This window comes from Carcharhinus amblyrhynchos, chromosome 31, assembly GCF_965287045.1.
Source record: "Carcharhinus amblyrhynchos chromosome 31, sCarAmb.v2.hapA, whole genome shotgun sequence".
In the NCBI taxonomy this organism is placed as follows: domain Eukaryota; kingdom Metazoa; phylum Chordata; class Chondrichthyes; order Carcharhiniformes; family Carcharhinidae; genus Carcharhinus; species Carcharhinus amblyrhynchos.
The window spans coordinates 18,084,410-18,096,313 of NC_137354.1; positions in this window are offsets into that span (position 1 = coordinate 18,084,410).

Genomic DNA, 11,904 nt, shown 5'->3' on the forward strand with positions numbered 1-11,904 from the left:
ACTGTGCAGCAGCAGGGCTAACCACTGTGCCACCGTGCGGTGCTAGAGCTTGAAGCAAAAGCATTGGCCGTGCTAAATTCTCTCTCAATGTATCCATACAGGCGCCAGAGTGCAGTGACTAGGGGATTTTCACAGTCATTTCATTGTAGTGTTAATGTAAGCCTATTTGTGACTTATAAATAAACTTTTAACTTTATAGACCTAGCCCCTATACCCGTAACCCCTCCTATTTACCCCCAGGAACTAAGGGCCAATTTACCTTGGCCAATCAAACTAACCCCACATCTTTGCATTGTGGGAGGAAACTGGAGCACCCAGAGGAAACCCATGCAGACACGGGGAGGATTTGCAGACTCCAAACAGACAGTAACCCAAGCTGGGATTGAACCTGGGTCCCTGGTGCTGTGAGGCAGCAGTGCTAAGCACTGTGCCATCCATGTGATATGCAATTACAATCTCCCAAGCATTTATTGCCCTGTTTAGGTGCGATCATGTTCATCACTGCAATGCTAATGATTAGCTCAGCGTTACAAAGCTTCACATTCAATACGGCCAAACTCTGAATTCATTACTCATCATTGTCAGCAGGTGGCAATGGAAGCTTTCATATCACTGACTGAGTAAGGTCTCAGAAACAGATATACCTGGAAATGCTCCTCAGTATCTTCATTTAGCTACGCTAATCATTTGGGGCCTGGAGATAGCGAGCCTCCTGGTAGTTCAACTGCCTCCCATCATTGATTACCCTGCTGCTGCCCCCTTACCGACAGGGTCAGGTCCCCATTGTACCAAACAAAGTGAAATGAGAAAAAAGAAATAAATCATAGAATCCCTACAGTGCACATTCGGCCCACTGAGTCTCTCCGACAAAGCATCTTATTTACCTGTCCTATCCCTGTAACCCTACTAATCCCCCTAACCTTGGGAAGCTAAGGAGGAATATAATCATGACCAATCCACCTAACCTGCAGATGTTTGGACAGAAAGGGGCAATTTAGCATGGCCAATCCATCTCACCTGCACATTTTTGGACACTAAGGAGCAATTTAGCATGGCCTATCCTCCTAATCCACACACCTTGGGACACTAAGGGACAATTTAGCATGGCCTATCCTCTCAACCTGCACATCTTTGGATTGTGGGAGGAAACTGGGGCACGCGGAAGAATCCCACGCAGACACAGGGAGATCATGCAGACTCTGCATAGACAGTGACCCAAGGCCAGAATTGAACCCGGGACCCTGGCGCTGTGAAGCAGCAGTGCTAACCACTGTGCCACCCACTCTTGGCAAAATTATAAAGGCACAACAGGCGGGAGGGGGTGGGGTACAAGTCGAACGTCCATTTTTCTTCCCCCATCTGATCGAATTAAAATTGTTTTGGCAGATTGAGGGGAAAGTTTAAGGAGAAATTTCTTTCTACTGAGTTTTAACCATGGAATGTATCATCATGGCAAACAGTTGGAATAGAAGCTATCGCAACTTTTAATTTAAAAATCCACGTCTGATTCAGGGGAAGCTTTAAGGTTATGGGGAGAGTATAGGATTGGAGACAAGTTTTATGCTATTCCAATAAAAGAATCGACAGAACCTCCTTCTGCAAACTTTTACACTTTCGACATCTCATTATTCTTTCGTCTTCAATCATTACGAGACAACTTCCTACACATTAAAGAGATCTCTCAGGACATGCCAAGATGAAGTCTGACTGATGATTCCATCCGGTTGATTTAACAGTGCGTCTTCTCAAGCACAACCTGTTTTTGCAAATAATTCGCTAAAAATGCCGCTGCCCTTTCCCCGAGTTTGGTTACTATAGAGGCATTGCGACTTCCACTGCACTGTGTGCATGTGGTCTTGGAGAATCCCAGTAAGAAGTCTCACAACACCAGGTTAAAGTCCAACAGGTTTATTTGGTAACAAGTGCCACTAGGTTTATTTGGTCGCGTTTGCTACCAGATAAACCTGCTGGACTTTAACCTGGTGTTGTGAGACTTCTCATTGTGCCCACCCCAGTCCAACACCAGGCATCTCCACATCATGGAGAAACTCCACTGTTCACCTCACTGCTTCACTCCACCTGGAGTTCTCTTTCTCATTCACACCCTGGAGTTTTCTGTTGCTTTTGCTTATTGAATACCAGCCAATATCTTCTTGGATTCGTAGCTAAACATAATTATTCTGTCAACATGAAACCAGTTTAGCACTCCTGTTAAAAATTCTACCTTTTTTTCAAGACAATCATTACTTGGGGTGGTAGAAAATTGGCAGTTTGCACTAAAAGCCCATGGCTGGAACTCTATCACATCACCTGCCACGTAATCGTGGACAACCTCCATTGGGCGGCACGGTGGCACAGTGGTTAGCACTGCTGCCTCACAGCGCCAGAGACCTGGGTTCAATTCCCGGCTTGGGTCTGTGTGGAGTTTGCATGTTCTCCCCATGTCTGAGTGGGTTTCCTCCCACTATCCAAAGATGTGTGGGTTAGGTTGATTGGCCCTGCTAAATTGACCCTAGTGTCAGGGGGACTAGCAGGGTAGATATGTGGGGTTGCTGGAGTAGATCTTGGGTGGGATTGTGGTCAGTGCAGACCCGGTGGGCCAAATGGCCTCCTTCTATACAATGGGGATTCTATGATCTCGGGCTGGAATTCCTGGTCTCGTGTTGCCCTACTAAAGCAACTCAGTGGGCCGGGAGAATCATCCCCTATCACTCAGATTGGTTTAGACACCTATCTTCTACATCAGATAACTTTTGTTCCAAAAATTACTACAACAGTCGCCCACAAGCTCCCATTGCAATTAATGTCTTAAGTGCAAAAGGATTTGCAGTCAACACTTTTCTGTTGTTCTCAAAATGTTTCACCTGAACTTTCAAATTAACGCTACAAAAATGACGATTGATATTCAGAGCGAACAAGCAACATTGTATTGATCCCATACCAAATGCTCAAGGCAGAAGTGTTGCCTGGTCACTAAGTATAAGTTAGAAGAATAGGCCATGGTCCCAAGGTGGGAAGTGATGCTTGAAGCTGGGAAGATTGAGCTGCCTCCTCCCTCCTGTTTATTGGTGGTAGAACAAAGAACAAAGAAAATTACAGCATAGGAGCAGGCCCTTCGGCCCTCTAAGCCTGCACCAACCATGCTGCCCAACTGAATAAAACCCCCTTCCTTTCTGGGAGCCGTATCCTTATATTCCCATCCTACATGTCAAGCCACCCCTTCAAAGTCATAATCGTACCTGATTCCACTACCTTCCCTGGCAGCGAATTCCAGGCACCCACCACTCTCTACGTCAAAAACTTGCCTCGTACATCTAAAAACTTACCTCACACATCTAAAAACTTGCCTAATCTATCTGATATCTGAAGTCCGGCAGTACAATGATGATCATTGCACGCTATCCCCAGCACAATATCGGTCACTGAGATGTTTTTCTCTCTGGTTGCAACCCGCACTCCTCACGATCAATACTAAATCCCTTCAATGTCCAATTTGTGACACTTACCAACGGGGGGGTTTTCATATTCAGACCGGCAGTTTTTCAAGAGGCATAACTCTGAATGATTAATGTACGTCTAAACGTTCAGCTTTGTGGGTCAATGTTAGCTCATTAAATTGGACTCATTTCCATTTTTGCCTCTCAGTAAGTAAAGCACAGGAAGGATATGCAGAGACCCCAATCAGTAATGGGCTCGTTACAGGAATGAGGATTGCAACTACGGGGCATCAATTCATCACCGTTTGTGCACACAGAACGCCGTGTGGGCTTCCTGTGTACATCTTTTGGCTGCCTGGATTTACACTTATCCCAGTTAACAGTGAAGGTCTGGCCAGCCGTACAGAAACTCAAACAGATCATTAGGAAGAACTATCTGTATAATCAGTTTACTAACTGCATGTTGTTAACATTGAGCTGGGCACTTTATTTTTCCAAAGCAAAAGTATCAAACACGCGAGGAAGGAGAGATAGAAGGGTATTTTGATGAGAGAAAGAGCATTAACTTAGGCTAATGTGGAACTTAAACATCGGGAGAGACCTATTTCTGTGATAGAAATATAATTTAATGCAGCACAGACAGAGAACCGTACCAGACAGAGAAGGATTTTCGGCCCATTGAGTCTATACTAGCTCTTTCAAAGAGTAAACCAGTAATTTCACGCTCGCCGCCCCCCCCCCCCACCATCTTTCCCTGCAACTTTGCCTCCTTCAAGGGATGTGTACTAAGTCCTCAGAGGCAGAAGTCCTTTCACATCTGGTGAACTGGTGCTGCGACAATAATCTCTCCCTCAATGTCAACAAAATGAAGGAGATTGTCATCGACTTCAGGAAGCGTAGAGGAGAACATGCCCCACCGACATCAACAGGGATGAAGTAGAAAAGGTTGAGAACTTCAAGTTTTTGGGTTTGCAGATCACCAACAACCTGTCCTGGTCCCCCCATGCTGACACTATAGTTAAGAAAGCCCACCAATGCCTCTACTTTCTCAGAAGACTAAGGAAATTTGGCATGTCAGCTACGACTCTCACCAACTTTTACAGATGCACCATAGAAAGTATTCTTTCTGGTTGTATCACAACTTGGTATGTCTCCTGCCCTGCCCAAGACCGCAAGAAACTACAAACGGTCATGAATGAAGCCCAATCCACCACACAAACCAGCCTCCCATCCATTGACTCTGTCTACACTTCCCACTGCCTCGGCAAAGCAGCCGGCATAATTGAGGACTCCACGCACCCCGGACATTCTCTCTTCCACCTTCTTCGCTCGGGAAAAAGATAAAAAAGCCTGAGGTCACGTACCAACTAATTTAAGAACAGCTTCTTCCCTGCTGCTGTCAGACTTTTCAATGACTTACCTTGCATTAAGTTGATCTTTCTCTGCACCCTAGCTATGACTGTAACACCACATTCTGCACTCTGTGAACGGTATGGTTTGTGTGTATAGTGTGCAAAAAACAATACTTTTCACTGTATACTAATACGTGTGACTATAATAAGTCAAATCAAAAAAATTTCTTTATTTCGTTCACTACACAGAATGCTCTCAGTTAGACAGGAATTGACACTTCTGTTTAATTACAGAGTATGGGTCTCCCAGATTGGACCATCAATTTGGCCCTTAATGAGGGAGTCCAAACACAAAGGCCCTTTAAAATCGTTGCAGGATGTAACAAGGCATGATTGTGATATTATTTATGACTCAGAATTCAGGATATTCAAATTGTTCAGCAAAACTCAATAGCATTCTGAAACCGCTAACATCTTCCCAGGAGAAAGGACTTATCGCACTTGCCAGGGCAGACAAAGCTATGGACCAAATGCTGGAAAATGGGATTAAAATAGTCATGTGGTTTGTTTTTGACTGGCACTGATGCAATGGGCCTTTTATTCTAGAATTTCTACAGTGCAGAAGGAGGCCATTCGGCCCATCGAGCCTGCACCGACAATGATCCTACCCAGGCCCTATCCCCGTAACACTACATATTTACCCTGCTAATCCCCCTGACACTAAGGGACAATTTAGCGTGGCCAATCCCTCTAACCTGCCCATCTTTGGACTGTGAGAGGAAACCGTAGCACCCGGAGGAAACCCACACAGACGTGGGGAGAAGTGCAGACTCCACACAGGCAGTGACCCGAGCTGGGAATCGAACCCAGGTCCCTGGTGCTGTGAGGCAGCAGTGCTAACCACTGTGCCACCGTGCCGCCCATCTGTCCCCTTACGAGGAAGGTTTGAACAGATTGGTAAAAGGTTAGAAGAATGAGAGATGATCTTATTGAAAGATATAAGATACTGAAGGACTTAGTAGGGTGGATGCTGAGAGAATTGTGGGAGAGACGACAGCCAGGGGACACAGTTTTAGAATAAAAGGTCGGCTATTTAAGATGGAGATGAGGAGAATTTATTTTCTCTCAGAGGATCATTAGTCTGTGAAATTCCCCTCCCCAGAGAGCAGTTAAGGCTGGGTCATTGAAGTTATTCAAGATTTTTAACTGACAAGGGGAGGTCAAAGGTTAAGGGGGTCAACCATGATCATATTGAATGGCGGAGCAGGCTCAATGGGCCAAATGGCCTACTCCTGCTGTAAGTCCCACATTCCGAAGCCAGCCACAATGAATCCGACACTTGTCACCCAAACACATTCCACCGTTTTCTTTGGATGGGGGGGAAATATTATTAAATTAAAGATGCAGAACAAGCATTGAAATGGACTGTTAAGATAGAAGGTGTTGTCGACACACAGTGACTGAAACGTTACCACCTCACCCGTCCTCGAATCCAGGGAGACGAGGTTCCTAAATCTCTATTGGCCTTGGGCAGCATGTTTAGGTTAGGATGATTGGCCGAGTTAAATTGCCCCTTAGTGTTGGGGGATTAGCCGGGTAAATACGTAGAGTTATGGAGATAGGGCCTGGAGAGGATTGTTATCAGTGCAGGCTCGATGGGCCGAATGGCCTCCTTCTGCACTGTAGGGGTTCAAGTGAGAGCCAGAAGTGCGGCCGGACTTGACTACCCAATAGTTACTGTCAGATTGTGGCACTTCGCAGTTAGCGTCACAAAACAGCACCTGGAAGTCAATCATCGAATCCCTCCAGAGCAGAAGGAGGCCATTCAGTCCATCAAGGCTGCACCAACAATAATCTCACCGAGTGCCTCTTCCCAGAACTCCATACATTTATGCTGCTATTTCCCATTACGCTAAGGAACAATTTAGCATGGCCAAGCCACCTAACCCATACATCTTTAGACTGTGGGAGGAAACCAGAGCACCCGGAGGAAATCCACACAGACACGGGGAGAATGTTTAAACTTCATACAATCACCCAAGGAATTGAACCTGGGTCCCTGGCACTGTGAGGCAGCAGTACTAACCACTGTGCCACCCTAATGGCTTGTGTTAGCTTCCTTTCTCTGATCGTCCCCAACTCAACCCATTCACTGGAGTGTCTGTCTCCATGACAACCCACTAGGCCCCATCCTCGTCCTCATCCTATCATAGAATTCCGACAGTGCAGAAGGAGGCCATTTGGCCCATCAAATTTGCACCGACCATAATCCCACCCACACCCTATTCCCACAACCTCCCATATTTACAGTAAGGGGCAATTTAGCACAGCCAATCAAACTAATCTACGTATGTTTGGAATGTGGGAGGGAACTGGAGTACCCGGAGGAAACCCACGCAGACATGGGGAGAAGGTGCAAACTCCACACAGACATTGAACTGAGGCCAGAATTGAACCCGGGTTCCTGGCGCAGTGAGGCAGCAGTGCTAACCACAGTGCCAGCGTGGGGGCCCCTGGCAGCAAGATAGCCGGAAAAGCTACAAGAAGATATTAGCAAAGAGCAGAAGGGGAAGAAAAGGGTTGCTGTGTTCGACAAATCCACCCCTCTCTCACCGTTTGTGTCCATTCCTCTCTCCCGTGGGCTCGCAGCCAAACACTTCCATTGCCCTCACTTTGCACTCATGCTCCCGTGTCTTGGCGATGGACGGCTTCCACAGCGGTAAGTTCAATCAATCTATTCTAAGTATCTCTCAGCATTGCAAAGGTGCGAAGAGGGAAATGTGTCAGGAAGCAGGATAACATCTTTGCTGGAGGCTGCTTGTTTATGAACTGTTGACCACTGATCCGATAGTGCTGTTCAGCACTGATATTTGCATATTTTACTCAAGAATTCCTTCTGCGTACAGTGGCTGGAACTGTACCATTTAATGGTCCAAAACACTATCTTCATTTAGCACAGAACTGGTGTAAATTCTTTTCTTTGTGAGTCATGAACATAGTAAATAATGACTTATTGACACTGTAAATATTACACTTTAGCAGCAGTAGGGGAGACTGGACTGACTTTATTCCTGCACTCAAACAGGAACACTTAGTGTGTCAGCACTGATAAAAATCTATTTTTCAGAAAGCACTGGGGAGCCAGAAATTTTAACCAGCTCGATGGCAAGTTAATAAAAGAGGGCAATAAAAGGGGGCGGCATGGTGCCACAATGGTTAGCACTGCTGCTTCACAGTGCCAGGGACCTGGGTTCAATTCCTATCTTGGGTCACTGTCTGTGTGGAGTTTGCACATTCTCCCCATGTCTGCGTGGGTTTCCTCTGGATACTCCGGTTTCCATCCACAGTCCAAAAAAACCTGCTGGTTAGGTGCACAGGCCAGGTTAAATTCTCCCTCAGTGTACCCGAACAGGTGCCAGAGTGTGGTGACTGGGGGATTTTCACAGTAACTTTACTACAGTGTGAATGTAAGCCTGCTTGTGACACCAATAAATAAACTTTAACCTTTTTCATACATTGCAGAAGGAGGCCATTCAGCCCATCGAGTCTGCACTGACAGCAATCCCACCCAGGCCCTCTCCTCATGGCCCCATGCATTTACCCTGCTAATTCCCCTGGCACTAAGGGGCATGGCCAATCCACCTAGCCCACACATCTTTGGAGTGTGGGAGGAAATCGGAGCACCCGGAGGAAATCCACGCAGACACGGGAGGAGAACATGCAAACTCCACACAGACAAGCCAGGAGTCAAACTCGGGTCCCTGGCGCTGTGAGGCAGCAGTGCTAATGACTGCGCCACCATCCCACCCAATGTTGTGACATTAGAAAACAAAATAGCCAATTTGTGTCACCGTAAAGCAACAATGACCAAATCCTTGGCTAGGACACTGGGGAGAATTCTCCTCACCTATACCAAACAGCGCCGTGGGAACTTTAAGTCCACTTGAGAGGGGAGATGGGCCCTTAGCCGAGTCCGAGGAAAGCATCGCTGAGAGTGCAGCACTCCCTCAATGGAGTGTCCGCCTGGCTTAGGAATACTACAGTCACCAAACTCACAGGCAAGGCTTTGAGACTGATTTGAGGGAAAGAGGTGGAAAATGAGTGAGGAACCATGTCACCTTTCCATGGTGCCATTAACAACCATGGTTACCGTTGGCAAACTCTGACATATCCCTTTTGTATCGTGTCGCAGGAATGGTTTTCCTGCTCTCTCTCCAACATTAGATCACATTGAAATATTTGGACTTCTCATGGAGCAGAGAGACAGTGTTGCGTTGAAAAATAATCCGCTTTCGTTACGAGGATGAAATCCCAGCCTGTATATATGTTACAGGGTTATTGAGTGTGGATGAAACACTCAGGGATTGCGAAGTGAGTACAAGGTAAACAGGACCAGGTAGCTAAGAACGATATTCCAATTGCTGCAAATCATTCCTTTCTATTTAACTTAAGCTCTTAAACACCTTGCCAGACTTAAAAAAATGGAAAATAAAAAGGAAAATATTTAGTAGTGAATAGGGAGACCATTTACTTCAGTGAAAAGAGCCACATAACTCACGGGAAGCTCAAGTATTCCTGAGTTATGGTACCTTTTACATTGATGAAAGATCACCTGTATTTCATAGCTCCCCGGGGAGTTTTCCTGTATGGGTTTCCAATGAGGCTTAGTAACTAAAGTTCTTCAACTTCACTTCAGTAAATACCGGCATTGTGTATCCGGTGTTGGCTGCTACTGTGCTTAATCTGCATGGATAAAGCTAAGCAGCAGACTGCCCCAATAGCATCAGCTCCAAATACCTAATACTGTCAGGGACAAAATAACAGATTGGCACAAATCGCCCACTTCATTCTCAATCTCCTCCGAACATTGACACAGGTCCCAGCTGACACTATTCACAGTGCCTCCTTACAGCACTGCCCCTCTGCACCCTACTCTACACCCCCTCACCTCACATTCCTCGCCTCACTCCCCCTCACTCTACTCCGCCTTACTCTATTCTGCCTCACCGCACTCTCTCTCTCTCACTGCACTCCCCCTCACCTCACTCCTCCTTACTCTACACCCCATCACCGCACTCCCCCTCACTGCACTCCCCCTCACTCTACACCCTCTCACCTCACTCCCCCTTACTTTAATCCTCCTCACTGCATTCCCCCTCACCACACTCTCTCTCTCCGCACTCTCCCTCTCGCACTCCCCCTCTCCGCACTCATCCTCACCTCACTCCCCCTCACTCTACTCAATCTCACTGCACTCCCCCTCACCTCACTCCCCCTCAACGCACTCCTCCTCAATTCATTTCCCATCACTCTACTCCCCCTCACCTCATTCCCCCTCACCGCACTCTCCCTCGCAGCACTCCCCCCACTGCATTCCCCCTCACCACATTCACCTCACCTCACTCCCCCTCACCGCATTCCCCCCACTGCAATCTGCCCACTCACCATGCCACACTCCCCCTCACCTCACTCCCCTGCCTTTGACACTCAGCTGTTATTTTTTACGCGGCACTGGAACTCTGTGCTTCTTGCCCATGTTTCCAAGCTGTGCTGCCTTCAGAAATACCCATTCCTCGACTCCTCCGCTGTAAGGCAGAGTCTTTTTTTTGCAGAGTCGCAAAAACCCAGCCTACAGGTGCAGCAGGTGGTCAGGAAAGCGAATGGGATGCTGGCCTTCTTAGCGAGGGGGATTGAATATAAAAGTAGGGAGGTCTTGCTGCAACTGTACAGGGCACTGGTGAGGCCGTAGCTGGAGTACTGTGTGCAGTTTTGGTCACCGCATTTGCGCAAGGATATTTTGGCCTTGGAGGGAGTGCAGAGGAGGTTCACTAGGCTGATACCGGAGTTGAGGGGGTTGAGCTATGAAGAGAGGCTGAATAGACTGGGCTTGTACTCGTTAAAGGATGAGGGGAGATCTTATTGAGACATTTAAGATGATGAAAGGGATGGATAGGGTAGAGGTGGAGAGGTTCTTCCCGCTCAGAAAGGACAGCAGGACTAGAGGGCACAGCCTCAAGATAAGGGGGGGACAGTTTAGGATAGAGTTGAGGAGGAACTTCTTCACTCAAAGGGTGGTAAATCTCTGGAATTCTCTGCCCGTTGAAGTGGTGGAGGCTACCTCGCTGAATATATTTAAGACGCGGGTAGATAGGTTTTTGGTAGGCAAGGGGATTAAGGGTTATGGGGAGAGGGCGGGAAAGTGAAACTGAGCCACTTCAGATCAGCCATGATCTTATTGAATGGCGGGGCAGGCTCGAAGGGCTAGATGGCCTACTCCTGCTCCTATTTCTTATGTTCTTATGTTCTTATGTTCTTTGGGGAGGAAGCCAAACTGTGCCCCCTGTGGGTGACCCTGGTTTTTTAATAAGTCTTCATTCACAAATGACATTGGGAGATTCCCGTGTGACAGTGAATGGGTGCGAGTGAGGAAGTGGGTGGGGTGGTAAGGGTGGCAGATAAGTAGGGTGGTAGGAGGGTGGGGTGGAAGGTGGGTATCGTGGCAAGAGGCAAAACGCTTCTATTGCTGGGTGAGACCTTTCCCTCTTAATGTTGTGTGATTTCAGGAAGAAATTAAATATAGCTCTTGGGATTAAAGAGATTGAGGGATATGGGGGGAAGGTGAGATCGGGATATTGAGTTTGGTGTTCTGTCATGATCATAATGAATGGCGGATCGAAGGGCTGAGTGGCCTCCTCCTGCTTTGAGTTTCTAGGTTTCTATGATGAAGGCACAGCTTTGAAGTGAAGGCTAATTTTATCAAAGCTTGTCTTGACGTGTGCACCAGCGTTAACGCATCTTCACCCGATATCGCGCTGCTCTGAGTGTTGTCCTTCATGCGGTTAGTGCACTATTTCCAGGGCTGTGTGAGATAAGAGTGCTTTGCGCTGGCTTATCTAGAACATAAAGCAGAGTCACCAAACTGACCAGCAGCGGCTAAGTGCTGAGCTGACTGATGTCCCTTATCACGCTCAGGACAAAGAGGTAACTTCTGGGTCAAGAGCAGCAAATAACTCTTTGCAGTTAGGCACAAGTCACAGCTGACATTCCACTACATTTATGAACCTTCAGAGTCAGGAGAAACAAAACTTTCTCTTCTTACTTAGGGGAAAATATCA